The sequence below is a fragment of the Rattus norvegicus genome, chromosome 17 (genome assembly GCF_021556685.1).
Source record: "Rattus norvegicus strain SHRSP/BbbUtx chromosome 17, alternate assembly SHRSP_T2T, whole genome shotgun sequence".
NCBI lineage: Eukaryota > Metazoa > Chordata > Mammalia > Rodentia > Muridae > Rattus > Rattus norvegicus.
This window is the reverse complement of record NC_141550.1, coordinates 33118694-33124650: the sequence shown is the minus strand read 5'-3', so window position 1 is coordinate 33124650 and position 5957 is coordinate 33118694. Positions and strand designations below refer to the sequence as shown.

At 42.1% G+C, this 5957-nt stretch overlaps 1 long non-coding RNA gene across 1 annotated transcript; it reads right to left on the bottom strand.

The window, feature by feature from the left end:
- Nucleotides 1-695: 695 nt before the first annotated feature.
- Nucleotides 696-5457, bottom strand: LOC148000117 (uncharacterized). The gene is made up of 4 exons (XR_015641276.1): nucleotides 5370-5457; nucleotides 2394-5193; nucleotides 2206-2283; nucleotides 696-1158 (listed from the first exon to the last, which is right to left on the bottom strand). It is a non-coding gene; the product is annotated as an uncharacterized LOC148000117 (long non-coding RNA).
- Between the last annotated feature and the right edge of the window lie 500 nt (nucleotides 5458-5957).

Genomic DNA, 5957 nt, shown 5'->3' with positions numbered 1-5957 from the left:
AGGAAGAATGAGCAGGATCTGTGCTTCATTCATTCTGTAAGAATGCTGCAAAGAATATTACATTATTTTTAAACACCAGGGCTATGCCATTTATAAGGCTCCATTTCAGTAAAATGACATAACTCCGGAAAGTACAGTGGCTCAAGAAAGTATAATTGTCTCCCCATGAATGAATATTTTTTCCTTCCATTTCCTGGCTGCTGGGATCCATGTGGAAACTTCTGGGCTAGGTGGAGTTTAAATAAATTCTTAAAGTTCAGTTTCTAGATTAGTTTTATTTCTTGTTGCTGTGATAAAGAACCCTAAAAAGCAATTTTTATTTTGGCTCACAATTCCTGGTCACAGTTCAACATAGCTGAGAAGACGCAGTAATGGGAGCAGAAATCAATGAGCTACTTTCTGATCACTCAACAGTTCAGGATCCAAAGTCACAGATAGATGCTGCACACGGATCTTCCCACATGTGCAGGTAACCATGACAGTTGCCCACAAACACCCCTGATAGGCCATCCTAGCCCAGAAGTTTCCACATTGACCCTCCCTTCACTGTGTCAAGTTGAGCATTACAAATAACTCTCATAGTACCAACCTCAGACGTCCTCAGAACATCATTCCACCACGACAAATACTAAGAAGGAATGGTACTGGCAAATGGACAGGAAAAAATGGAAAAGCAAAGAGCGTCATTCCAGCACACACACACTTGAACAGGTTCTCTTTATTATTGGTGGATATATTAGTGGGTCTTTGACCAAACAGTGCTAGGGGGCATATCCTTAGTAGAACCCATGTTTGATCTAAATTTTGATCCTTTCTAGGCTTCCAGTATCTGACTCATACATGCTCTTAATTGTCTCCACAGTTTTTAACTTTACCGATTACACTTACTTTGGAACCTTAGAAAAATAATCTAAGTGTTTTGCAAGTTTACAGTTTCCTTATAAGTGATACTTTAAGCCATTGGGTTGTATTCAGAATACAGTTTTTTAGTTTTCTTAGACAGGCTATCCCTATGTATCCAGATTGGCTTCCTACTTGGGTTCTTCCTCCCACAGCTTCCTGATTACAGCGGCTACAGCATGAACCAATGCATCCAATGTCTATTGTTCATTCTTCATGAGCTTGGTAATCACAAAACAACTGCATGGTTGCGTCATCCTGCAAAACAGTCATGTGTCATATTAGTCTCTACATATTTACCTCATCCTGTCTCCCAAAGAAATCTGCTCTTCAGAAGGATCCCATTTAAAGACTGAGTCTCATGTGGCAATCTGGGGACATTAAAAATGTACAGACACAGAGTTTCCAGTTAAACACAATTACATTCAAGCTGTTTGGCTTGACCTAGCGCTTCAAGGTCACAAAAAACCAAAGCTTTGGTTACATAACATTTTGGGGCTAGGATCTAAATTTTAATTTTGCTCTGTTGGGTAAACTGCCAAATGGGGTTCCAGGAATAGGCTCCTGAAGGGCACGTGACCATGAGCCGGGTGTGTGAGGTAAATAACCAAGAGCAGCAGGTTCACATGCTTCTGAGCATATATTTTAAAAATTTCAAATGTTACTTGAATGTGTATACCATTGAATAAAAGGTTTTTTAAAATGATGTTTGTAAGTAGCATGGTGGAATTTTTTTAAATTAAAACGTTGCCCAAATTCTTCATGAAAGACTTGCAACTGAAGAGCGAAGATAAAATGATAATCAGGGAGGAATGATGCCCTAAAAGAATGTCCCCTGGCATTACTGAGCGCTAAGATGTGTTTTCTGCTTGTGAATCCTTGGGGCGCACTTATGTAATACGTTCATCTGACTCAGAGATTCCAAAATTTTCATCCAGGAAATTTAGAGTCAAAGGCTTAAATGATAATTAGTTTGAATTAATGCAGTTTAATGAATTAAGGAGAGGAATAGGCGACGTAGGTCATAAAGTCTGTTGAGAAGGACTGGAAAAGGGCTCATCACTTGGACCAAGCCATGGAGGATGTACAGAAATTCTTTCCTATAGCATCACTTTCATGAGTTACTTGCTTATCCAAGTAATATGTCTTTCAAGTTCTTGGAGGCTCTTTGGTCCCCGTGTTTTATAGCTTGTTTAATCAGTTACCAGACATGTTCTCTAACAAATTAGAAAATGAGACACATTGATGTTTCTTTTTGAGTATTAAAAATGTATAGAGTACAATTTTAGAGATAACCTTGCTCACCATTGTGTGCTCAGTTGTGGTGATGAGTTTCTTGGTGCATATTCTTAATTCTTTTCTAGAAAGTTCTCTGCAATGTGGCTAAAGGAAGAAATAAAGCAACCAAACATGGAGGACTGAATGTTTTCTGCATTATCCTCAAACAAGGAAAATTTCCAACTTGTAGAAGCAGTATATGAAGAGTTTCCCACCTGTGATCCTTATGGAGAAAAATGTTCCAACACCTCTTGAAAAATACAACTTTGAAAAAGATTGCCTACATAGCAGGTCCACAAATCACAAAGCTCATACTTTTTTTCCTTATGACATTTTGGCACCAAAAGAAATTCTTCACAGCTCCATATGTGAAATACCTAGTTAAAATTTTTAATAATGTATGCTTTTTATTACATTCATATAATTTGAAAAGTTGTAAGAGAACAAAGCAAGAAAACACCTCTCACATCTCATACCCCCATGTGGGTGAAAACTGCTTACTGGTCCTTGAAGTCTACAGAAGCCCCACAGAAGAGCATCATGAGATCCACCAAGACCCCAACCTACTGTTGGAAATGGCTTCTTACAGCCATCATTCATCGTCAGGCTGCTTACCTGAATATGTATGTAGCATTAAAAAGGCAGGTAAACAGTCTCCATAGGATAGACTGGGACAGGCCCAGGCATGTCACAAACCACTGTAGCTGGAAAACATAGATAGCATCTCAAAAGCCAAGTGGTGTTGGCCCTGATACACTGCAAAAGCTTGTTCTCAGAGGGGTTCATGGTATGTCCAGAGAGCAGCCAGTTAGAGGAAACATTGGAGAGCAGCTGGCCAAGACCATACCAGTGACACAAACTGTATGTCAAGGAGCACACTGAAGACTTTGTGAGTCATTATGAGCATCCCTGGCAACTCCTAAGACAGATGTCCACTCCAGGCAATTCCTAGCATGACTCCGCTTTGATGCACATGAAGTGTGTACTCATTTGTCTCCATGTTACTTTAATCCTCACAATTACACATTGGCATTATTTTTAGAAATGAAGGTATGAGGCCAAGGGTGTAGCTCAGTGTAAGAGCACATGCCTAAGTGGGAGGGACAAGGTTCTGGGTTCCAACCCAGAGTCCATTTCCCATATGATTTCAGATTCTGTCATTGTTCTGAAAACGAACAATAATGACCCAGTAATGTTGTACTTTTTTCCCATATCCCATTTGGGGAAAAAAATCAAGAAAAATATTCAAAATTATTTTCTCCTTTAGGTTTAAAGTGAGATGGACTTTGACACATCGTAGGTAGGAAGTAAGGTAGTAAGGTGGCCAGTGTCCCATCACTGCAGCCAGCCCTTTGTATCCATGACATCTGCTGTATCCAGGGTGCTAGTTAGTATTTGTCAACCTGACACAAACTAGTAGAGGAGTAGCACTCAGCTGAGAAACTACCTCCATTAGATTGGTTTGTAGGAAAGACTCTTGATTAAAGGTGGACGTGGGTTGGGGGATGGAGTTCGTTGTGGGAGGTGGTCCTGAGCTGTATGAACAAGCAGTGGAGGCAAGAGAGTAAGTAGCATTCCTCTATGGTCTCTGCTTTAGTTCGTACGTCCTTCCAGGTCCCTGTCTCAAGTTCCTGCCCTGGCCTTGCTGGATGATGCACGATAAGCCATAAGATGAAGTCTTTTCTCCCCAATTTGCTTTTGGTCATGGTGTTTATCACAGCAGTAAAAAGCCAACCTGGACACTAGGGTTTAACTGACCTCCCTCCCCCATGGTGGGGGATTACTGAAAATGCCTCTGCACAGAGCATGAGTGGCTTTCCCCTTGTCTTTATCCCCAACACAATGCAGCATTAACAAATGTCTCCCTGGCATGGACACAGCAATATCATCAAAACTTGTCTAGAGACAATTCAAAATACACACACTGGGATGTGTACAGATCTATGGCAATGCCACAGCGGAGCATGTGAGAACTTGGGTGCCTATGGGGGGACCTGGAATGTGTCTCTTGCATACATAGAAGGATGACACAAGTCCATAAGGTTTGTCTAGGTCTCTGGTCCTCTTTTCAACGAGCTTGCTTTGAGATCAAATGCAGAGAGAAGCACGCCTTGGGCCCAAAATAAACCTCCTATAGAATGTATGTGAAGAAGGAAGGCTGAAGGGAACAGTTTATACAAAGTGCTTGGTAAAAAGAGAACCTGCCACCTGAAGACCATGGAAACACATGCAGCTGCCTCCAGCCATAGATGCCACAGGCCACCCACAAGGGTGCCGCATAGAACCAGGTGACCTGGAGCAAAGCACAGGGCTTGGTACTTTCCCTCCCATTCCCCCAGCATTCTTAGCTTCGTGCCAGGTGCCTGTGAGCCCGAGCGTGGCTTTTGAAGTGTCCCTCTCTATCTTGATCTCCTCTGCCTCTTTCCAAGCTGCGGTCTCCCTAGTAACTTTACTCCATTCAATATTTTGGTGGTTTTTAAACACACCGAACAAGTTCTAACAGTAAAATCTCATGATTCAGTAACTGCCCCAGAGCCTTAGGCTACCTTGCACTACAACACAGCTTAGGGAGTTGTTGCTTAGGATCAGTTGGGGCTGTGAGACGAGATGTAATTAGCTATCCTGTTAAATAGCTCCATGTTGTTTATGGGCAGGCATTTCGTTTGGCCAGATGATAATGGCGGCACTCTATTCAACATACACAGAAAGTATTTCAAATGACATTAATTAGCCCTGTGGTGTTTGGCTAATGATTTTCTATATAGACACAATCCTTAGTTGACATTCTTCCATTCGCATCCAATCATGGTCAGTACTCTGCCTAAGGGATGCAGGCCTCTGTCGTATGAGCAAGCGTCTCTCTTGTCACGTGCTTGTTGGTGTGGCCCAGGGCTTTCACTGCTTCACTTTTTGTAGTACCGTGTGGAGTCAAACGATCACTGTAGCGCTAAGCATTGCCTCAGGGTCATGGCCACTGACCCAAGAATGTTGCTAGAAGTTGTGCAAATGTTCTTCCTAGAACAGAGATGTAAAAAGCACACTCTTTGCTACCTGGTTTGGAGTGATGTCCGTGGCTGACCACTCAGGAAACAGGATTCAAGCTATCTGCCACTCCCTCTGGTCCCTGAAAGCCTTCCACATTAATTGCTTTCCAGGAATTTACTCGTCAGGAAGATTTTAAAGGATTTTACCACATTTCCCCCATGCTCTAAAATGGCTCGTGTGCATTCCACAGCAGGTGGGGTTCTGTGTGGCGCTGCTGTGAGACAGCAGGTCCTGCTGGAAGCAGAGAAGAAAGAAAGTCAGTCATGAACTCTTCCCTTAGGACCCAAAACTCTCCCAGAAGACACCACGCTTAACAGTCCCACTGAGCCGAGAGCCAAGCCTTCACTGAATGGTATTTGTTGTTGTTGTTGTTTGATTTTTAACTATTATCATTCTATTTGTGAAATCCTACAGACAGATCCACGTGTGGGCCTGGAGTGTCTGTTCTAGGCCAGTGCTATACTGTTTTCATCACTATAACTACAGAAAGCTATAAAACTCTGGAGCTGTGTCTCTTCTTATTTTGTTCTAAATTTTATTGATTTCTGTTTGTTTGTTTTAGAATGAGTATTAGTCAGTGTCCCCTAAAATTGAATATAAACTTTGTGATCATTTCAATCCAGAACCCAGCAGTGGCTCTGATAGATACACCCTGACTTTGTAGACCAGTGTAGGCTGTCTTGACTTCTTGGCAACATTGGGTGCTCTCATCTATGGACACTTTGTTTTGCCAG